At 45.5% G+C, this 24,397-nt stretch overlaps 1 protein-coding gene across 4 annotated transcripts in view; it reads left to right on the top strand.

The window, feature by feature from the left end:
- The window catches only part of NXN (nucleoredoxin), a 141,300-nt gene that overhangs the window by 774 nt on the left and 116,129 nt on the right, over positions 1-24,397 (top strand). The gene's annotated exons all lie outside the window — the stretch shown is intronic.

Raw genomic sequence — 24,397 nt, 5'->3', positions numbered from 1 at the left:
CGCGTAGGGGGTGGCTGCTCTCGGGGGTCGGACTCGGTGACCCTCACCCCCAGGCAGAGGCGTGGGGAGGGGCCGCTTCCTTCCTTCAGCGCTAGACTCCCCGCGGATACCTGTGGTGGTGGGGGAGGGCGCTAGCCCCCTACCCATAATGCCTGAACCAGGAAGTTTCCTCTCTTTCCGAGAGAAATCGGCTTTCCTGGGGCTCCCTCCGGCTGTGGCCGGGGACCCGGAGGCCGAGGCTAGGCCGCCAGGCGCCCTTGGCGGGGGGGTCGGCCGCTGACCGTGGTTTCGGGCGAGAAGGGAGCTCGCTCGTCTGCCTTAGCCTTCCCTCCGCCCCCCCACCCCTACCCCGGGCGGAACTAGTGGCCCCCGGGGAGCCTTTCATTGTCTGGCTGTCCAGCCATACTCACCAGATGCTTCTCGGGCACCGGACCAGACCCGTCCGTGCAGCTCTTAGTTGCTTGGTTGGTGGGCCAGTGTTGCCTTGACATCGAATTAAATGCTGAACCGATCCCATAGGTGCAGATTGACCGGAAGAACGAGGATTGGGGAAAATTTATACCTCGCTGTCAACTTCTCATCTCCCGCCGCCCCCGCTCCCCCCCCCCCGCCGTTTGCTGCTGAAATTAGCTTGGATTTTTGAGTGTGTCTGTTGGATGAAGATGTCTGTTTTAATAAAACGAATTCAGGAAATTTTGCCATGAGTCGAAACAGAAAAAGTTTTGGAGCGCTTTTGCTTAATTAGTATGCCTGATGCAACGTGTGAATCCAGCCCCTTCCTTTCCGGAGGAAACTCTCGTTTTATGGAGTGGACAGGAGAAGGGCTCTTCTGGGGGCGTTTAGGGCTGCCATGTGCTACTTTAATGTGTACAGAATCTTGTTGAGAAGCATGATTTAAACTTAGTGAGAGTAAAAGGCTTAGACTGTGACCCCATATGTCTCGAGTAAATCATCCATGGAAGCAGTGTAAGGTACAGACTTGGTATTTAAAGTGTGAAATACAGTTTAACAAATACAGTTTGTAAATTTAACATTGGAGAAACATGGGCTCACTAACCACACGGAGGCAAAACTTGGCGTTTTAACCACTTTTTAGGTGATCTTGCCCATATTTGATTTATATGGTGCCTGAATATGAATAGCCAGTCCTGTTTTGCTTTAAAACATGGGAATCCTTTGTTTTCCTTGGTGGTGGTTTTTATGATCCTTTTGGGGAGAAGTAATGTCCAGAAAGTGATTTATCAAGAAATATTTTCATTGTTATGTCCATTTTCTGTTGTAGACCAAAGTCCATGTAAAATAATGTCCTTATTGGGCAATACAAATGAATTCTAGCTTTTGCAAACATACAGTGATGGTAAAATGTTACAGACCTAAGGCCTATTGTTGCGTTTTCCTCCACAACAAGTGGGGGAAATAAATTTGCTGGATAGTAAAAATATGGGGCAAATTGAGATGTTTTGCAAGTGCTTAAAGCTTTTTTTCCAAAAAGGAGAATATCTGGTATGACATAGGCCGTGCCTAGTTCACTGCGCTCTGGCCAGTCTTTTTACGTGAAAAAAAAGTGGTCTGTGGCTCCAGCCTGGACTTGCTAATTCCACCAGGATGAGAGTCTGGATGACACAGGGCAGAACCTCATTTGAAAATACAGTTCAGATTGCTGGCCCATGCCCAAACCATGGTGTGTTAGCATCTTAAAAACTTACTTTTGCTCAGAGCTTTTCTGACTCACATTCTATAGTTCACTTTGCCGTCTAAAACAAGTCCAGGGCTTCCCTGGTGGCGCAGTGGTTAAGAATCCACCTGCCAATTCAGGGAACACGGGTTTGAGCCCTGGTGGGGCAATATCCCACATGCTGAGGAGCCCGTGTGCCACAACTACTGAGCCTGCACTCTAGAGCCCTGGAGGAGCCACAACTACTGAAGCCCGCGCGCCTAGGGTCCATGCTTTGCAACAAGAAAAGCCACTACGATGAGAAACCTGCTTACCTCAAAGAAGAGTAGCCCCCGCTCGCCACAACTAGAGAAAGCCCACGAGCGGCAAGGAAGACCCAATGCAGCCAAAAATAAATAAATAAAATAAATAAGTTTATTTAAAAAATAAAACAAGTCCAGTTTTCGAGGAGATAGTTTCTGCTCCTTGATGTTCATGAATAGGCAACTCAAGATTTGATTCTAGAAATATTCTTATCTGTGGTGATAAACCAGGTAAAAGGACTCCAGCTATGTTTCTTATGGAAAATATAATCTTGGAAATTACAACAGCTATTTACTCACTTTGGGAGAAACTATTTTCCCCCTTGAAACCAAAGAGATGTAAAACAAATTCCTTTTCTGTAACTTGAGTTTTTGTCTCTCTTATTTGAAATTGGGGTGCTTAGAAATCTGTGATCTTGGGATGCCGATTCTGTGATAACAACAGTGAAAAACCCAGGGCACCCGCGGTTCAGGGTGTTCACTGGCTAGACAGCTTAGCTTCTTGTTGATGGATTCTGTCCATTTTGTTTCACCAACTATAAAAATAGCATTAAAGGAGAGAATTTTGTTTTTACACTGAAGGGAAACCAAAGTTCCAGATTACTAATTTTTTTAAGTTCTCATTAACATTTGTTCTTAAATCCGTTGGTATACTTCCCACAGGGATAACAGAGGATATGGTTCTAATTAGTTATTGGCTGGCATTTCTCTAAAGAAAATTGGAAAATTATGGTAGGGAAAGAAAATGCAGTGTGTTATTTCTCTTTTTCTTCTTTTATTAATTTCCCCTTTATATAGTAAGAAAGTCCGGGATGGCTGAGACTTTAAAACTGCGTTTTGCGTGGCTCCTCTCACCTTGCTTGGAACTGTGAGAGAACACCAAATAACAGGATTCCAGCATCTTTTAAAAAAAAATTCTTTGTGGAAGGTTGTCCTGTTTCTACTTGCTTTAGTGGTTGGTGCAAAAGTAATTGAAGCTTCACTTTTTGGCTTCTAAGTACACACGTATAAAGAGCTGTATAGAAATTGTAATTAGATGCTAACAGAACTTTGAGTGCTTTTATAAGAGCCGTGTTGTCAGGAAACATATAATCCTGAAGTTAAGGCAGTTAGATGTGTTTTAATAAGTAGGTTTGTTTTGTGTTTTGTTGATAGGCATTTTTCAGATTTCTGGAGAGAAAATGTGATGAATAGTTGGAAAGTGGTGAAGATTCGGACTTTTGGGATTTGATCTGTCCCTTTAGACTAATATGGGTTACTTAGTTGTCAGAACTGGAGAGTTGATCTTTGGGATCTGCTTCAGTATCACAGAGGAAAGCACTGGTTTTGGTCTTAGAGACACAGGGCTCAGCTTTGCCTGGGCTGGATGCCTGATGGAAAACATTTGGTCAGTGTGTGTGCCCTGACATCAAAGGACACAGTACCACTGGTCTTTTTTTTTTTTTAATATATATATATATATATATATATATATATATATATATATAAATTTATTTATTTATTTTTGGCTGCATTGGGTCTACGTTGCTGCGTGTGGGCTTTCTCTAGTTGCAGCGAGCAGAGGCTACTCTTCATTGCAGTGCTAGGGCTTCTCATTGCAGTGGCTACTCTTGTTGCAGAGCACGGGTTCTAGGCGTGAGGGCTTCAGTAGTTGTGGCTCGTGGGCTCTAGAGCGCAGGCTCAGTAGTAGTGGCACACGGGCTTAGTTGCTCTGCGGCATGTGGGATCTTCTGGGACCAAGGATCAAACCTGTGTCCCCTGCACTCGCAGGTGGATTCTTAACCACTGCGCCACCAGAGAAGTCCAGTATTGCTGGTGTTGATCTGGACAGGTTTGGTGGGCTCTGGCTTGGTCCCAGAACTTCCTGCCCCACAGAAAGGGGATGAGAAAGTCAGAGCAGGAGAGTGGCAGAGTTAGGGACTCTGGTCTAGTATCTCTGGTCCACCTGCTCTGGCCAGGGGAAGTGGTATCTTCCTGTTCCCCGCCAGCGTTGTTTGCTCTGGGTGATTCTGGTTCAGACTAAATCAGAGGCTTGGCCTAGGATTCACCTGAATCACTTTGGCTCTTTGGATGGGGTGAGATTTGGTACCAACTCCAACAGTCTTACAGCTCTATCTCTCCCAGTGCTTTCTCCCTCAATCCAAATACCCTAGCCGCTAAGAGAATGATTTCTACAACACTGACAGATGACTTTTGAGGTGGTAAAAGATGGCAAAAAGGCACTGCTTTGAATATTGGCATTTTCTGCCTTCCATATAAGGAACCTGGACCAGCCAGGACAGGCTCCCTCTGTTGACTGTGTTTCCAGGACTTGGATCCATCTAATAAAAGACAACAGTCTGATTAAAGTGATAAGAGCAATTTTCCTTGAGAGGCATTTTCCTCATTCCATTATTTGTAATGTATTTTTTAATCTCATTTTTCTTCTCTGTATAATGAAGCTGTCTAGTGTAGTGGCTGAAGATACAGACTGTTGTCCTTTAGATCCTGGCTCTGCCATTTATTAGCTGTGTGACCTTGTGCGAGTTATCCTGCCTCTCTGTGTCTCAGGTTCCTCACCTATAAAATGGAGATGACAACAGCACCTGCCTTACAGCATTGTTGTAAAGACTACACAAGATAACATACACGTGCCTGGCATATAGTACGTGCTCAATAAGTGCTAGCAATTATTATTCGTTAATAAATGACTATGAACTTCAGTACTTTGTTTTATAGTGTGAGCCTTTGGAATATATCACAGTACAGAATTGCAGAACTGTTATGAGGCGTATTTTTAACTTTTCGAACAAATGACTTTTATAAGCATACAAGGGGATATGAGCAAGGAGTTGAAAGAATTGCCCTACAAGAGCTTACAGTCGAGGAGAAACATCTAGAAAAATGAAAAGCAAATGAAGGGCTTCCCTGGTGGTGCAGTGGTTGAGAATCCACCTGCCAATGCAGGGGACGTGGGTTCGAGCCCTGGTCTGGGAAGATCCCACATGCCGCGGAGCAGCTGGGTCCGTGAGCCACAACTACTGAGGCTGCGCGTCTGGAGCCTGTTCTCTGCAACAAGAGAGGCCGCGACAGTGAGAGGCCCGCGCATCGCGATGAAGAGTGGCCCCCGCTTGCCGCAACTAGAGAAAGCCCTCGCACAGAAACAAAGACCCAACACAGCCAAAAATAAATAAATAAATAAAATACGAAAAAAAGAAAAGCAAATGAATATAACAAACATCGTTCCTTAAAGTACTGATAGTACTGATATTTACTGAGCTTCATACTTATATTTGCCAGTGAAACTTGAGACAGCAAATCAGGGAAGCCAGGCATGATAAAGGAGAACAGCTTTCAGATGATGGGGCACTCTTCTTGAGAGAGATTAATTACGTACTTGGGTGATCGTTTCTGTGGTTTGCCAAAGCCATTAGGCATGTCTTCCGCTGCTCAAATCTGGGCGGCGTGGGGGTTGCAGGATTGCTGCTCTTTCGCGTGGGAAATGGACGGTGCCTGCTCTGGTCTCTGGAACTGTAGAAGCCTCACCCCCCTAAGACGGAGCCGCCTCCCTTCCCAGCTCTGGAATGTTGTAGGATAGGTTTGTTCAGACCTGTCGCCATTTGCGGATTTAATACTTGTCTTCTAGTTAGCGGCTCAGGCCTGACGGACCAGCTGTCCACAGCTTTTGCTGATCCATTTTTCTCCTGATATGGGTTGGGATATGAACCAGAGCACAAAGGAAAGCAGTGGGTTTTGAGGTTAGGGTCATTGATTTCATTTACCCGTTTCCTCCGCCCCTACCCCCTTTTTATCACTGTTCCTTGTGGTTTGAGGCCTTGTTTTAATACCTGTGCAAATTGGAGAAAGAAGGCTTTGTGTTGTATACAGCTGGGGTGGGGGGTGAACAAGTCCCTCAGTTGGGGGGATGGCCGGTGGTGGGGGTTCTTCTTTATTTACTGTTAGGACCTGGGACCCCAGGGTTCCAGCTTGCCCCATTCTGAACTAGTCAGGGCTCCTTACTGCACGATTTTGTTTCAGGGGGAGAGTGCAAGCTTGGCATAGGATGTGTTCTTTTTTCATGTTCTGAATCCCCAGTGGTGCTCAGTGTTAACCACCGGGGTGCTTAGGTTTCTGTATTTCATTAATTTATCATTATACTTATTCATAGGCACTCAAAGAAAATGGCTATGAATTTAGAATCTTTTTGCTGATCCTGACTTTTACTAAGCTCTTGCATACTGTTGCTTTACATCTTGCCATTATTTAAAAAGTGGGTAAGAGTTCTTTAGTCTCAGGAGTCATCCTTGATTCTCTCCCACCCCTCACATCTAAAAGGCACTGAGGGACTTCCCTGGTGGCGCAGTGGTTAAGAATAGGCCTGCCAATGCAGGGGACACGGGTTTGAGCTGTGGTCTGGGAAGATCCCACACGCCGCGGAGCAACTAAGCCCGTGTGCCACAACTACGGAGCCTGCTCTCTAGAGCCCGCGAGCCACAACTACTGAGCCTGCGCTCCACAACAAGAGAAGCCACTGCAGTGAGAAGCCAGCGCACCGCAACGAAGAGTAGCCCCCACTCGCCCCAACTAGAGAAAGCCTGCGCACAGCAACAGAGACCCAACACAGCCAAAAATAAATTAATTAAATTAATTAAAAAATAAAAAAATAAAAGGCACTGAGCCCTGTTGATCTCCTTAACAGTTCTCAACTCTGACCCCTTCTCTCCATTCCTTCCATCACTGCTTGAGTTCATATTTCATCTGGACCACAGCAGCCTCCTCCATGGGCTCTTTGCTTCCAATGCTGACCCCTGATTCTCAAGACTAGAGCTTCTCAAACTGTGTATAATCAAGGATCAGTTTGCTTTTGTTGGTTAATTTCCAATCAGTCACACACCCATATGTGGCCCTATTATACAGGACTACTGTACATCTTGAGCCACATACAACTCCCCACTGGGTTGACAACACACAGACTGGTCTCTGTCCTGTTCAACAAGATGAGACCCCTGTCACAAGCTTGGATGTTGCTGGAATGTGGAGCTGCTGTAAACAATTCTAGGTGCTCACTCTCCATTTATGTACCTGCCCTGTCATGGACCAGTAACAAAACTGATGGGTAACTACTGGGCTACAGACCCACCTTGAGCAGCACTGCTCTGGACTGTTTCCAGAATGCAATGACAAGTTCAAAAACACAACTTTGGGGCTTCCCTGGTGGCGCAGTTGTTGAGAGTCCGCCTGCCGATGCAGGGGACACGGGTTTGTGCCCTGGTCCGGGAGGATCCCACATGCCACGGAGCAGCTAGGCTCATGAGCCATGGCCGCTGAGCCTGCGCGTCCGGAGCCTGTGCTCCACAACGGGAGAGGCCACAACAGTGAGAGGCCCCGCGTACCGCAAAAAAAAAAAAAAAACACCTTAGTTAAAAGCTGCAGGCCTATCATTCCATGCTTTTATATTTCCTAAATAGTTTGTGTTTCTCTAGCATCTTTCTTCCAAGGAACTCAAGCTGCATGCATATTATATCTTCCAGCAACTAATCATCAGTGGCTATTAAGCATTTTAGTTTTTCAAAGTATATTTGAGTTGGAGAATTGATTCAAAGAAAACCAATTATTAGATCAGGGTCTCAGTGTTGGAAGAAAGGGCTCAGCTGAACTCTCTTAAATTCACCTTGGTCCTTTCGGTTCAAGAAATTGGATCTTAAAAAATGTGCACATCAAACATTCTCCAGGGAAGAGGAGGGAGCCGAAACTTCTCTTTTCAACAAATCACTTTCTGAGTGGATTCACTCTAGATAGACTCTGCAATAAGATAGAGATAGTTTAACCACTTAAAACATTTGCTGTTCCTGGGAAGACAGGAGAGCCAGAATGTCTTTTCTGTTGCTGCCTTTCCGTGGTGGTGGTTTCTAAGGGCCTTTTAATCATTTGGCTTTTTTTAGATCAGCCAGTGAAGTGTCCGCAACTCCCCTTCATCCTATGCAAAGCCTTGGGGCTGCTTTCGTGCTTTTGTTCAGAGACAAAATTGAACTTCAGGTATCCTGCCGAGATCCTAGGACTAAATCAGTCCTCCCTTTTATGAGGTTTTCAGAAACTGCTGTTCTAACTTCCAGTGAAATCTCAAACATGTGCTTTCTGCTTTATGACAAGTAAGAAGTATAGTAATTGAAAGTTGCTTGAGTGCTGTTATTCTGTAGTGAAACCTTGTAATGGAAACTTTTGTTCTGTGGCATCTGTGATTAAATGCAAACATAAATTTTCTGCTGCTTGCTGGTCATATAACTCTTGGACCAGATATACAATGGATTTTTGTATGAACTACACCTCAGAAAACCCTTTTTAAAAAACAGTTTAAGCTTAAAGTTCAGCATTCCTTTCTAGTACATCTATCACCCACTCCCCTTCAGATTATTTTGAGACCCCAGTTACAGGTAAATTCAAGTAATATTTCTACAGTTAATAGTGCTTTTATCTTGTGTCATTGTCGAGTAGTCCTAAAATAGGGTGTGGTAGGGTTTCCTGGTGGCGCAGTGGTTGAGAGTCCGCCTGCCTGATGCAGGAGACGCGGTTTGTGCCCCGGTCCGGGAGGATCCCACATGCCGCGGAGCGGCTGGGCCCGTGAGCCATGGCCGCTGAGCCTGCGCGTCCGGAGCCTGTGCTCCGCAATGGGGGAGAGGCCACGGCAGTGAGAAGCCCGCGTACAGCAAAAAAAAAAAAAAAAAAAAAAAAAAAAATAGGGTGTGGAAAGTTTTGCTGTTCTAGGGATAGAATTTCCTTTGTTTTCCTAGGAGAATTTTATCCACATGAATCGGTTTTTTACAGTTTTTTGTTTTGTCTTTTTTGGTCAATATCCCTGGGATGAAAATCTGAATGGATTGAGTGTGCTTAAAATCAGAAGATGCTGCCTTTTTTCCCCCTTGTACGTGATCAGGTCAAGACAGTTTTCTTTTGATCGTGGTGGCTCACAGCACAGCTGTCTCATCTGTTACTCATTTTTTAGGGTTTGATGTGAAGTATAAAGACTGGGCAGAACAACGTGCAATAGGCATAATCACAGTGTTGCCCTCTGAGCTCTGAATGGCAGTGGATGTGGGTCTGAGAGCAGCCTTTTTTCACCTTTGGGCACATGCTTGACTGCAACTTAGAAAAGTGTGTAAATGCACAGATCTTCAAAAATACCCCATTATAAGTGGATATTTAAAATCTGTTGCACAGTGCATAAGAGTATGGACTCTGGATCAAGTTTCCTGGGTTTGAATCCTGTCTCTGTCACTCTCTAGCAATGTGACTGTGACGCAAATTACCTAACTTGTGTGTCTCTTAAGTTTCTGGTCAGTAAAATGGAGATAATAGTATCTACCTTATAGGGTTGTATTGTTAAGGATTAAATGAGTTTAGAACAGTGCCCGGTACATAGTGTCACCGGAATGTGTACCCAGGTGCTTGGTTATGACATTTTTTTTTTTTTTTTTTTTTTTTTTTTTGCGGTGCGCGGGCCTCTCACTGCTGTGGCCTCTCCCGTTGCGGAGCACAGGCTCCGGACGCGCAGGCTCAGCGGTCGTGGCTCACGGGCCCAGCCGCTCCGCGGCATGTGGGATCCTCCCGGACCGGGGCATGAACCCGTGTTCCCTGCATCGGCAAGCGGACTCTCAACCACTGCGCCACCAGGGAAGCCCTCCATTTAAAAAAAACATATTTAATTTTTATTTATTTTTGGTTGCGTTGGGTCTTCGTTGCTGCGCGCGGGCTTTCTCTAGTTGCGGCGAGTGGGGGCTACTCTTCGTTGCGGTGTGCTGGCTTCTCATTGCGGTGGCTTCTCTTGTGTCGGAGCACGGGCTCTAGGCACATAGGCTTCAGTAGTTGTGGTGCACGGGCTTAGTTGCTATGCGGCATGTGGGATCTTCCTGGCCCAGAGATGAAACCTGTGTCCCCTGTGTTGGCAGGTGGATTCTTATCCACAGCACCACTAGGGAAGTCCCTCCATTAAATTAAAAAAAAAAAAAAAAGTTTTTTTTTTTTTTTTTTTTTTTGCGGTACACGGGCCTCTCGCTGTTGTGGCCTCTCCCGTTGCGGAGCACAGGCTCCGGACGCGCAGGCTCAGCGGCCATGGCCCACGGGCCCGGCCGCTCCGCGGCATGTGGGATATTCCCGGACCGGGGCACGAACCCGTGTACCCCGCATCGGCAGGCGGACTCTCAACCACTGAGCCACCAGGGAAGCCCAAGATTTATTTTATTTAATTTATTTGGCTGCACCGGGTTTTAGTTGCAGCACATGGGGTCTTCGTTGCCGTGTGCGGGATCTTTAGTTGCAGCATGCAGGATCTAGTTCCCTGACCAGGGATGGAACACGGGGTCTCCCCTGTATTGTCAGCGTGGAGTTTTAACTGCTGGACCACCAGGGAAGTCCCCATTCCATTTTTTAAAATGGTTATTCAGATTATAGGAGCGAAGAATTCTCAGCTTTTTTCTTTCTTTGTATCCCCTTTACCTTCAACACCTGGCTCTTTGCTTCTAATGGCCTATCACACAATCTGGTGTCTCTTCAGTTTCTTACTAGGACTATAATCATTCTTTGTCAGTTGTTGACGTGATGACATATCCATGTCTTTGAATGTGGGTATGATTCTAGACTATCTCTTTGACTAATTGAATGCTCACTTTTACTAAGTGGCTTCTATTTTCACTTTTGAGCTGGGAGAGGAGAGGGGAGAGATACTGGTCTGTGCCTATTCCTCCTGCCATTTATTTTTTTTTACCTTTTTATTATGGAAAACTTCAAACACCACACAGGTGGGGAAAATAGTATAGGGAACCCCCATGCACCCAGCACCCAGATATAACAATCAACTCAGGGACACCCACTGCCCCCACCCCTCACTGGATTACTTTGAAGTCACTCCCAGACATCATATCACTTCCTTCTTAAACATTTCACTAAGTAACTCTTTAAAAAAAATAACCACAACATCATATCATACCTTAAAAATCTAATAATTCCTTCATATCAGCATATATCCAGCCAGTATTTCAATTTCCTTGATTGTCTCATGATTTTTTTTTTGTTACAGTTCATTTGTTTGAATCCAAATACGCTCTCCACTTTGCATTTGGTACCTATATCTCAAATCTTTCCACCCTCTCCTGACCATTTATTTGTTGTTCCCTTTCATTTAAATTGTCTTTGTCTCTGGGTCTGTCTACTTGCCACATTCCCAACCCTTTCTTAGCTGTATTTCCCTCTTTATCTAGGTCTGTGGAATATTGAGTACTAGGTTCAAAAGGGTCCTAGCCTCCTGTATCTGAGAAGTCCAGGTGGGGGGCGGGGGGCCCTTGTGGGCACAGGTGGCTCTGAGGCTGACAGTCACATTGCACGGTGTTAATTCACAGACCTTTTGGTCAACAAAACTCCAAAGGCTTTTTCACCAATCATTTTTTTAAAAATTAATTTATTTTATTTTATTTTTATATTTGTCTGCGTTGGGTCTTCGTTGCTGCACGATGGCTTTCTATAGTTGTGGCGAGCGAGCTCTAGAGCGCAGGCTCACTAGTTGTGGCGCACGGGCTTAGTTGCTCCGCGGCATGTGGGAATCTTCCCGGACCAGGGCTCGAATCCGTGTCCCCTGCGTTGGCAGGTGGATTCTTAACCACTGCGCCACCAGGGAAGTCCTCACCAATCTTAGTACCTGAACAAATGATAACAGAGTCCCAAATATTGTGTCTGTCACCTTTAAGAATCAGTTTATTGAGATTTGATGAGTTTTTGCAGTCTGTTGAAATATTGTTTATGCCTGTGTGGTCATCCGCTATGATCATAGCCCCTTCTGGACCTTGAACTATGTGATGATCCCTTCCAGACCTTGTCTATGTCTGGCGATGGAGTCCCAGGGCACATGGCTAGGGTCTTCCTCTGGGCTAATAGTGGTCTGTCTGTTGGTTAGTTGTTCAACCAACTTCAAATTCAGCCAGTTCTAAATCTGCCTAATTGTATCATTATTCCAGCCCACGTTTCTCCATCTGGTTAACATGTTTATCCTAGGAGACCTTAACAGGTAGCTTGCTATAACTTAGATATTTGCCGTTTCCCTTTCGAGGGAAGATAGTCTGCAATGCTTTGTGTTTGGTGAGCCCATGCTTGCTTCTAAATTGGTCACTTCTTTTCCGAAGTGTTTAGTAACTGATAACCTGCAAGGTTTTACTTAAGGGCCGATGTCAACTTCACCAACCTGTAGTTTGCAGAATCTACCTCTTTCTGACCTTTTCAAAATGGATATTCCATCTGCTGGTTGCAGTTAGCTGATATAATGTGCACATTTTCTCCCCCTCTGATGTAATTCATACCTTATAGGAAGAGCTGCTAGATCATCTGGGTATCCATGGAGCGATGGTACATTTGTTTCCTGTGGCAGATCCTGTAGGAATAGCTGAGGCCAGACACCTCCGACAGCTGGTGTGTAGTTGAAAGCGCTTGATTTGTCCAGGAGGCCCAGATCCTGCGCTTTCTGAAGGCTGCCTGGCAATAGTGGCTGCCTTGTCCCCGTCCCAACACCCTCCACCCCCCACTGTCTCATTAGGGCACTAATAGAGCCTGAGGGAGTCTTTTCTGTAATGCCACTTCTCCCCATCAGGCGCAGGCAGGAGGAGACTCGGCTGGCTAATTAAGTGTGGCATTTTGTTTCAAAATGAGCAAGAGACAGTAACTAGCGGCAAAGCAACCCAGCGTACTTGTGCGGATAGATTTTTCTTAATATTTGGCTTTTTAGGATGAATTAACCCATTTATTTTGAACAATTTACCTTGTTTTAAAATGCATTTGCTTTCTCGCCCAAGTGTATTTGCCTGTTTACGATTACACATGAATCTGTAATGTGCTTTACAACTTGGCACCTAAGAATTCTGACATTTCAAATGTTAGGCACGAAGATGAATTGGAATTAAATGCCTAAAACACTTTCCTGGTGGAAATCACTTGCCTAAATTTGCAGAAGGTTGCTGGCTTCAGCCCTTGGATGCATTGTGTTAAGCTTTTACAAATGATCTTAAGAGTAAAATACTACTTAATGCCACTTGAATGTATTCTCTTTCATTTGGATTTGTGGAAAGTATTAATTTGCAGGGGCTGTGGTGTGGAACACTCTAGTTTTTTTTTTTTTTTTTTTTTTTTTTTTTTGCGGTACGCAGGCCTCTCACTGTTGTGGCCTCTCCCGTTGCGGAGCACAGGCTCTGGACGTGCGGGCTCAGCGACCATGGCTCACGGGCCCAGCCGCTCCGCGGCATGTGGGATCTTCCCGGACCGGGCACGAACCCGCGTCCCCTGCATCGGCAGGCGGACTCTCAACCACTGCGCCACCAGGGAAGCCCAACACTCTAGTTTTGAAGCACTTTTTGAAGCACTGCTTTCCTCTGAAGGCTCAAGTAATGACATTTTCCCTGAGATCATCTGAGTCTGTTCTTCAGTTGACAGGGCCACCACAGAGGCAGTAGTTACAGGGTAAATCCAGATCCTTGGAACAAGACGTGGTGCTCCTTTACGAGGAGAGTGGGATTTGTTTGTCTGTGCGCATACACAGCGCAGATTATGGCTTTACTGCTATTTACATTAAAAAGCCATTTGTATTCCTTCATTCAGCATATACTTAAGCACTGTTTTTCCACTTCTTAACTTTTCCCATTTCCAAGAGAAAGCCAGTGTTGCACTGGTTAGTTGTAAAAATAATTCTCTTTCCAAAGATAACCACTGTTAATAGTGTCTGGTATATTCTTCCAAAAAAAAAATAAGTATATACTGTATATATAAATGTAGATGCTTAAATATTGTTTTACACAAACAAATTTTAGTATTTGAAATTAATTTCTATTTTCTGAAAAGATAGTGCCTTCACATGTTAGAAGAAATTTCAAACAAAACGAAAGGCATGCAGGGTAAAGTAAGTGTCACTTCCATTGTGGGCCATAGTTTGCCTTTCCCGAAGCAGCCACCATTATCAGCTTCTTGTGTGTCTCTTCAGAGGTATTTTGGGAAAACAGTATGGAGGTTGCTCAAGAAGCTAAAAATGGAACTACCTTATGACCCAGCAATTCTCTCCTGGGATATATCCGCAAAAACCAAAAACACTAATTCAAAAAGATACATGCACCCCAGGGTTCATAGCAGCATTGTTCACAATAGCCAAGATATGGAAGCATCTTAAGTTTCCATCAACAGATAAATGGATAAAGAAGGTGTGATACACACACACACACACACACACACACACACACACACACACACACACACACACACACACCCCAAAATACTACTCAGCCATAAAGAAGAACGAAATTTTGCCATTTGCAGCAACATGGATAGACTTGGAGCACATTCTGCTAAGTGAAATAGTCAGACAGAGAAAGACAAATACTGTATGATATTTATACATACACTTAGATTCCACATTTATATGTGGAATCTAAAAAAATACAACAAACTAGTAAATATAACAAAAGAAGCAGAGTCACAGATACAGAGAACAAACTAGTGGTTACCAGTGGAGAAAGGGGAGGGGGAGGGGCAATTTAGGGGTAGGGGATTAAGAGGTACAAACTATTAGGTATAAAATAAGCTACAAGGGTATATTGCACAACATGGGGAATATAGCCAATATTTTATAATAACTATAAATGAAATGTAACCTTTAAAAATTGTGAATCACTGTTATATATCTATAAGTTATATAATATTATACAGCAACTATACTTCAATAAAAGAAAAAAAGGTATTTTGTATGTGTATAAGCATGTATGTGTGTGTATGTGTGTGGCCCTGACACACAGACATACTTTTTTTCTATTTTTAACCAAGCCTTTTGCATATCTTGCTCATTGGCTCCCTAACAGGTGCTAGTTTTTCTGTCTCAGGTGGGAAATGGCTAGAAATGTAGTTTCATAGCCCTATGATAACTTGGTATCATGTCTCCCTTGGTAATGAGCCCAACAAAGATGGAGACAAGAAACAGGATCCACCCAAACTACTGCTGTCCCCAGAAGGAAAGTGACTTAGCCTGACACACTCAGAGTATGGTGGGCTAAGGAGACCTTGAAAGCATTTTCTCTGTCCTCTGAGAGGGGCCTCCTCTAGGACTAACATAAAGCAATGAGAAGACAGTGTCTGTGAAACTCCCACTTCTGTGCCCTGCCATTTGGATAAATTAAGAGGTCATTCTCTGAGGCTTTCAGTCTCCCCTTCTAAGAGTATTCAGATTTATATGGGGACAAAAGGCTTCCCCAGGCCAGCCATTTGTATTATGCTGTGGCTTTTGTAGTGACTAAGTATTAGGCAACTTGTATTTAGTGTAAGTTTTTGTTTACTAAAACATGCTGCACTTTCAGAAAATCCATCACTTGCAGAATCCAAAGTTATGAAATAGAAAAAGTAAGGGGCTGTGACTACTATTTTCATTATGGAAGGATCTCCATTTTATTAGGCCGGATTGTTTTAGATTGTGAGCTCCTAAGAGATGTTTGAAATGTGATTTCTGCCACTTAGAAAAAACTCTCCTACAGCATCATAGGAATGCATCTGTTGCTTTGAGAAAAACATACAAATATTACACCAAAAGTCTGTGATTACCCAGATCACACACACACTTTCCCTTTCCCCTGAATATTCCTTATTTTTTTCTGTATGGGGCAGCTGAGAATGCTTATTACTCATCTGGTGGTAGATTCATGTAGGCAAGTTGCTTATGGAAAATCAAAGGGTTGCTATGGGAATTAAATAGATTTATTAAATAGATAATAGAAATTATGAAAAGCAAACTTTACAAAGATCTGGTGAACCTTTAAAGGGGGCTTGATTTAAGAATGGAAAGGGAGGGCTTCCCTGGTGGCGCAGTGGTTGAGAATCCGCCTGCCGATGCAGGGGACGTGGGTTCGTGCCCCGGTCCGGGAAGATCCCACATGCCGCGGAGCGGCTGGGCCCGTGAGCCATGGCCGCTGAGCCTGCGCGTCCAGAGCCTGCACTTTGCAACGGGAGAGACCACAACAGTGAGAGGCCCGCGTACCGAAAGAAAGAAAAAAAAAGAATGGAAAGGGAATTAGTGTCAATTTAGAATATTTTCTGAATAGTTCGTCATAAATGCAGACTAAATGTGTCAACAAAACCAATGATCTCTCCTCATCTTACTTACCTTCATGAAGGTATTCTTTAAAGCTGTATATAATAGTAAGACTTTGGAAATGTCCTAAATGTTCCTCACAGGGTGGTTAAGTAAATTACAGTGCTCAGAATCTTGTTGAACATGATTTGATGCCTTTGCTGGCACACAGAGCTATACTTCAGATATTGTATTCAAAAAAGCCAGATCCCAAATTACACAGATACCATGACTGCAACACTGTTTAAACAGTTATATAAGAAGGATTGAAGTAAATACCCCAAGTTGCTTATTGTTATGTTGGGATGGTGGTGCCTATGGGTGGTGGGTCACTGATTTCCAAGTGATGTAATCACTTCTGTAATGAAAACTTAAGTATACGTGAAGAAAATAATGGGACTCTTGCCTGAAAGAGTGTGCATCCAGTTTTTTTTTTCTTTCTCTTTTTTTTTTTTTTTTTGTGGTATGCGGGCCTCTCACTGCTGTGGCCTCTCCCGTTGTGGAGCACAGGCTCCGGACGCGCAGGCTCAGTGGCCATGGCTCACGGGCCCAGCCGCTCCGCGGCATGTGGGATCTTCCCGGACCGGGGCACGAACCCGTATCCCCTGCATCGGCAGGCGGACTCTCAACCACTGCGCCACCAGGGAAGCCCTGCATCCAGTTTTTGAATGCTTCGTTTTAGTGCAGGGTTTTTCTTCCCCTCCTTTGGATCTAGTTAGCAGTTAGAGGCATCTTCAGAAGGATGGGTAACTTGCTCATCGTTTCTTACCTAGCAAAGAAACGTGGGGTCCGGGGGGGAAGAATCAGCCTGCAGCCACCTACTTCAAGAAAGCTTTCTGGAAAGAATAACTTGAAAGTGACCTTTTCACATGAGGGGGAGGATAGTCCAGTGGATTAAGAAAGAAAGATATTCTCGATATAAATAACCATGTGGGAATGAAGGGGGAAAGCTGAGAAGGAGAAAGTTCATTTGATCCAGCTCGGAAGTGAGTATGGGATGGAGAGAGATGATGCATGTTGGAAAACTGATGAGTGACAGAGGCTTCCCGTGCTCAGTGGGGAACAGTTTAACCTTTTCTAAGGAAAACAAAAGTTCCATCGGCAGATGGTCAGGAAAATACACCGTAGGTGATGCCGATTTGGAGTTGCAATTTTGTTTGTGAAAACTCTGGGAAGCCGCCTGCAGTGGCCTGTTTGCAAGGTGATGGTGGCCTCTCTCAGGGGCTTGGGCTTCGGATGAGAAAGAAGGTCTGGATTCCAGACGTGCCATGTAGTAAGAAACAGATGCTTTTTGTACCAAAGAGGCCAACGTCGAACTAAAGAACCTCATCCTGGGCCAGGTTGCAGAAATGCATTTTGTATATGCTTCCTTATCCTTAGATCATAAAGAAGAAACTCTGGGTTAAGGGCTTCTGTTTGTTAAATAACGGGAAGGAAAGTCCTCTGGTGATTTTCCACTCCTGTACAGTGTTGAGACGGGGAGCGATGACAGGGACTAAGACGTTCCCAAGCTGGATTTCCCTCTTCATATGTGCTTATATTACAAAAATCAAGTTTGCACTTGTTTTTTTCTTGTGGTACGCGGGCCTCTCTCTGTCCTCTCTCGTTGCGGAGCACAGAATCCGGACGCGCAGGCTCAGCGGCCATGGCTCACGGGCCCAGCCGCTCCGCGGCATGTGGGATCTTCCCGGACCGGGGCACGAACCCGTGTCCCCTGCATCGGCAGGCGGACTCTCAACCACTGCGCCACCAGGGAAGCCCTTGATAATTTTTTTTAAAAATGCACACTGATACAACAACTGTCACATACAGTGTAACAGAATTGTTTCGCATGAAGTTAAAGACAACTAAGTGCTACTAGAGCTATGTTACAGAAAAAACTGAATGAACCTTTTGGCCCACGCAGTAAAAAGTCCTCAGCCTAGCACGAGGCACACGGTCAACGGTCAGGAGCGGGTGACTGTTCTGTCCTGCCAGACCAGAACGTTCCTGAGGGCAGTTTCTCGTGCTCTTCATCACTGTGTCGTTCATACTTAGTACATTTGATAGATCTGATTAATACATATTTGGCACAAACATTTATTGAATGAAAGAATGAATGAATGAACGGTTGGCAGAATTCCACTAGAAAGAGGAATGAAATTCCAAGCGTTAAGGGGAGTCTCAAAGTTAAACAAAGGCATACATTCTTTTATATATTTGTACTGCAATCGCAATGAAACAAAAGCTCTTGTTACATAACATTGGCCAATGTGATCATTGAATGTTAAACAGGAAATAATTTTGGGGATTGGGTAGCAACCGCCTTCCTTTACAGATGAGGAAACTGAGGCCCAGAAAGGAGGCAGCCACGTGGCTGACCAGCCTCTTAGGCTCCAGCCTCTAGGGTCCTCATTGCTGGGTCAGTGGTGTTCCTTGGCATTCTTCCTGGTGGCCCTAAAAAAAAAGGCCAACCCGTGCCTGTAAACCGTTGCCAAACTTTGCTCAGAGAACAGAGAGATAAGCATCCTGAAAAGAGGGAAATGCCACAGTCCTATTTTTCCTGAGTAATTTTGTGTATCTTGGCCTCTAGGACACGGGATGATTTTCCAGGTCCCAAGAGCTTGTTCCTGAGAGCAGAGCTGTTTTCCTGCGGGAGGGCTGGGGTCAGGCCCGGGGTGCCGGCCAGACCTCCTCTGTGGAAAGCCTCAAGTGGCTGAAAAAACAAGCATTTTACCCCACTGAACAACAGCACTTAAGGAGGGGATTATCAGGGCTGAAATGTGAAATGTAAAGAAAGGATTTAAAAAGAGCCAGGTGCTTCAAGTCCTGTGTCTGGGCTGATGAGGCTCAAAAGTGTTAAAGAGAAATTCCATTTGGATGACTTGGCTGCCACAGTATTTGTTCCTGCTGGGCCAGTAGGGAAGGGAGGGGAGGAAGTTCCCTGGGGCCTGTCCAAGCAGTTAGGGCCCTTCCCTTGTTGAGGGATAGCTGGGATCTGAACCCTTGGCACCTGGCCTGTGGCCCGGGTCATGGGAATTCACCTTGTGCTCCCAGGAGGTCATTCCAACCTGAGCAGGAAGATGGAAGCCACAGTGGAGACAGGCACAGCCCTGGACACATACTTGGCTTCGGCCTTGAGCGCTTGGAAAGGAGGCTGCTGGGTCAGACCAGCTATTTGACTATTTTCCTAGAGGGAGAATTGAGATGTTCAGAAAATTAGGAGTGGGAATTTTCTCAAGTCAGTTCTTTTTAAAAATTAATTAATTAATTAATTAATTAGTTAATTATTTTTGTTCACGTTGGGTCTTTGTTGCTGTGCGCGGGCTTTCTCTAGTTGCAGTGCACGGGGGCTACTCTTTGTTGCGGTGCGCGGGCTATTCATTGCGGTGGCTTCTCGTTGTGGAGCATGGGCTCTATCTAGGCCTGCGGGCTTCAGTAGTTGCAGCACGCGGGCTCAGTAGTTGTGGCTCACGGACTGTAGAGCGCAGGCTCAGTAGTTGTGGCACACGGGCTTAGTTGCTCTGCGGCATGTGAGATCTTCCCTGACCAGGTTTCGAACCCATGTCCCCTGCATTGGCAGGTGGGTTCTTAACCACTGCGCCACCAGGGAAGCCCAAGTCAATTCTTACTGATGCTTCATCTTGGTGTGCTTTAAAATACTATCGGAGGGGGCTTCCCTGGTGGCGCAGTGGTCGAGAGTCCGCCTGCCAATGCAGGGGACACGGGTTCGTGCCCCGGTCCGGGAAGATCCCACATGCCGCAGAGTGGCTAGGCCCGTGAGCCATGGCTGCTGAGCCCGCGCGTCCAGAGCCTGCGCTCTGCAACGGGAGAGGCCACAACAGTGAGAGGCCCGCGTACCGCCAAAAAAAATACAAAAAACAAAACAAACAAAAATTACTGTTGGAGGGACTTCCTGGCAGTCCAGTGGTTAAGACTCTGTACTTCCGGGCTTCCCTGGTGGCTCAGTGGTTGAGAGTCCGCCTGCCGATGCAGGGGACGTGGGTTCGTGCCCCGGTCCTGGAAGATCCCACGTGCCGCAGAGCAGCTGGGCCCGTGAGCCACGGCTGCTGAGCCTGTGCATCCGGAGCCTGCGCTCCGCAGCGGGAGAGGCCGCAGCGGTGAGAGGCCCGCGTACCGCAAAAAAACAAAACAAAAACAAAAACAAAACAAAACAAAACAGAAAAGACTCTGCACTTCCAATGCAGGGGGTGTGGGTTCAACCTCTGGTTGGAGACCTAAGATCCTGCATGCTGCATGGCATGACCAAAAAGAAAAAAAAAAATGTTAAAATACTGTTGGAAACCCAGGACAGGTCCCCTTGAAGCTGTGGTTTGCAGTGTGCTATGTACAGGGAGGAGATGAGGCATTGGGGCTGTGGTGAACATGTGCACCTGGTCACGCCCTCCACGGTGACTGTGTGCAGAGCTGGTTTTATGTGTGTCTCTGTTTGAAGACATCTTATTCAGTATATCTTGTTGGTTCAGTAATGCTGAAATTACCACCCTATGGCTCTTGTCTGAATGAAGCTTATCTAACACACACTTTCTCCTTAAGACACATCATAGCCTTCTGGTGCTTGGGAGCACTAGACAGCACTTTAACACGATGCTTGGGGCCCATTTCGAACAGTGAAATCGCCAAAAGAAGCACAAAAATGCAAAAAATGTAGCACTAAACAGACTGCGAAAAGGACACTTGTTTATAGTATGAGTTGAATCAAGAAGCAGAGCATGGCCTTCCTTGACCTCAGCTGGGAACTCATGTGGTGGGTGACTCTGATTTTTCACCACCCTGTGCATGTCTGAGAATGACCACGAAGGTGTCACCAGACGGATTTGGGGGTTACAAAGAGATTTTAGCAAATGGGCAAATTCACAAATATGGAATTCATGAATCATGAGGATTGAATGTACCCATTTTTCCTAAATATTATGCTAAACGTGCAGAATGGCTTCTATTTAATACTGCTTGGCTTTAGAGTTCACTCCTCCAGCAAGTTACTTTATCCCCCCAAGTTTTAAATTTTGTGTTATTTTAAAAAATTAGAAAATACAAACTTGCAAAAGGAAAAATACTTAAGATCACCTAAATTCCACCAACCAGAGATCACCATTGTTTACATTTTAGTGCATGTCTTTCCAGCACTTTTTTCTTTGCAACTATATACCCATCATCTGTACTCTCACTCATTTAACATCTTATGGAAAAATCCAAACGAATTTTTTGGCCAATCCAATATATATATATTTATGCATGTGTGTGTGTGTGTGTGTGTGTGTATATATATATATATACATACACACATAAATGTGTGTGTTTAAAACAAAGTTAGTATCAAACCGTGTTTATTGTTATATAATCTGCATTTTACAGTTCCTCGTTGCTGGAGTCTAAAATGAGAGGCATGGACTTCCCTGGTGGCGCAGTGGTTAAGACTATGTGCTCCCAATGCAGGGGGCCTGGGTTCGATCCCTGGTCAGGGAACTAGATCCCACATGCATGCTGCAACTAAGGAGCCGTTGAGCTGCAACTAAGGAGCCTGTCTGCCACAACTAAGACACGGTGCAACCAAATAAATAAATAAATATTTTTAAAAAGATCTAAAATGAGAGGCAGAGTGGAGGGTGAGGGACAAAGCTAGATGGTTAAGTGGCGCAGAAAATGAAGGGTCATCAGTGTGTGGACTGTGTTCTGACGGGGACCACTGATGGGTTCTAAGCAGGGACATTTCATAATCAGATTAGATATATAACCACGGTAGCTGTGTAGACAGCAGACTTGAGGGACAGAAACGAGAGCCATGCTGTCTGGTATGGTAGCTACTAGCCATGTGTGACTGTTAGCACTTTGAATGTGGGTGGGCTAGTTGAGATGGGCTGTGTTAAATATACACTGGATATAAAAAATGTGGTACCAGAAGAGAAGAATGTAAAATATCTCAATAATTTTTTATGCCAATGACATGTTGAAATGATCATCTTTTGGATATATTGGGTTAAATAAATTATACAATTAAAACTAATTTCAGGGACTTCCCTGGTGGTGCAGTCGTTAAGAATCCGCCTGCCAACGCAGGGGACATGGGTTCGAGCCCTGGTCTGGGAAGATCCCACTTGCCGTGTGCCACAACTACTGAGCCTGCTCTCTAGAGCCTGTGAGCCACAACTACTGAGGCTGCATGCCACAAATACTGAAGCCCGCATGCCTAGAGCCCATGCAACAAGAGGAGCCACCGCAATGAGAAGCCCATGCACCACAATGAAGAGTAACCCCTACTCGCCGCAACTAGGGAAAGCCCACGTGCAGTAATGAAGACCCAATGCAGCCAAAAATAAAATAATTAATTCGTTTTAAAAAAAAACTAATTTCACTTGGTTCTTTTTTTTTTTGGCCACGCCACGCAGCTTGCAGGATCTTAGTTCCCCAACCAGGGCGTGAACCCAGGCCCTTGGCAGTGAAAGCACTGAGTCCTAACCACTGGACTGCCAGGGAATTCCCTAATTTCACTTGTTTTTTTTTTTCTACTTTTTAACGTGGCTACTAAAATTTTTTACATTTTTTTATTTGTATTGGACAGCACTGGACTGGAGGGGGAAAGATGATGAGGGCCTAGCCCTAGGGTCATGGTGATGGAGATGGGAAGGAGGGAGTGGGTTTGAGAAGCATTAGGAGGGCTTCCCTGGTGGCGCAGTGGTTGGGAGTCCGCCTGCCGATGCAGGGGACACGGGTTCATGCCACGGAGCGGCTGGGCCCGTGGGCCATGGCCGCTGGGCCTGCGCGTCCGGAGCCTGTGCCCCGCAATGGGAGAGGCCACAACAGTGAGAGGCCCGCGTATCGCCAAAAAAAAAAAAAAAAAATGGGTTGAGAAGCATTAGGAAATATAATTGATGGTTGTGTCTTGCCTTTGGAGGATGCTATGGACTGAGTATGTCTCTCCCAATTTCGTGTGTTGAATCCCTAACCCCCAAAGTGATGGTATTTGGAGGTGGGACCTTTGAGAGGTAATTAGGTTTAGATGGGGTCATGAGGATAGAGCCCCCATCATGGAATTAGTGCCCTGATAAGAGGAGGGGTTCAGAGCTCACTCCCTAACCCCCCAATGTGAGGACACAGCAAGAAAGCAGCTGTCTGCAAACCAGAAAGAGAGCCCTCATCAGACATTAAATCTGCCAGCCCCTTGATTTTGGACTTCTAGCCTCCCAAACTGTGAGAAATGAATGTCTGTTATCTAAGCTGCCCAGTCTCTGGGTTTTGTTACAGCAGCCTGAGCTAAGACAGGGGGTGAGACAGGAAGGAGTTAATGTCACCAGCTGAGGTAGGGAAAGTGGATGCTGGGCGAGTAAAAGCAGTAGAGATGTTCAACTGTCTGACTGCTTGATTCCAGCTCTGTGGAGAGGTAGGTCTCTGCCTGGGAAAGATCTGTGAGTCAGCAACAAATAGAGAGCTGTGAGAAGAATTGAGAGTCCCAGAGAGCGTGTGAGGAGAGAAGGAGGTGGCCTGAGAGGAGGTGCTGGGGAGACACAGCTGAGACCTGGGGACAGGACAACAAAGGAACAGATAGAGGGACACAAATCAGGGTTGCGGTCACAGAGGCCAAAGGAAGGTGTATCAGAGAGTGTGAGCAACGGTGGGAACGTGAAATGTCAGAAAAGTTTGAAAAGTACCGCTTTGATTTATCAATTTAGGAAGGGTACCATAAGTCTTCATTAAGCCATTTCTATTCTTTATGATTGTTAGTGACAATACTTTACATTTGACAGCATTTACTTTGTGCCAGGCACAGTACACAGTACTGCAGGCTTCATACCGCAGCCCCCTGGGCACCTAAGTTATTATCTCCATTGTACAGATGGAGATACTGAGGCACAGAGGCATATATGGTCAACGGTGCCTGCAGGGCTCCAGCCTTGATCTGACTCTTCCCCCACAATATCACCTAAACTGTTTTGCAACTCCCAGACTTGCCCTGCCCAAAAAGTGGGTAACCGTGCCTTCTGCCTCAGTCATGAGTCTCTTAGGCCACACATAAGCTTTCCCCTTCCTTTCTTTGGTGCTGGCCTTGTGGGGACGATGGCCGTGGTCGGCGAGTGGGGGAGAATTCTGCATTCCAGTGTGCTGAGGTCAGCGCATGTGGGCTCCCAGTGGCACTGATTTCCAGGGCTCGGGCTTTGCTCCCGGGGCAGCCTGGGCCCTTCTGTCCATGCTCTCTGAGCAGACGATCCTCCACTTAATGAGTGCCCCGTTGCTTTCCTGCTTCCCATCATTTCTGCGCCATGGCTGTTCCCCTGAAGAATCCACGGGACCCCAGGCCTCGGGCAGAGTCCA

The sequence above is a fragment of the Kogia breviceps genome, chromosome 19 (genome assembly GCF_026419965.1).
Source record: "Kogia breviceps isolate mKogBre1 chromosome 19, mKogBre1 haplotype 1, whole genome shotgun sequence".
Taxonomy (NCBI): Eukaryota; Metazoa; Chordata; class Mammalia; order Artiodactyla; family Physeteridae; genus Kogia; species Kogia breviceps.
Note: the sequence above shows the minus strand (reverse complement) of the source record. Positions and strands in the feature narration are given on the sequence as shown.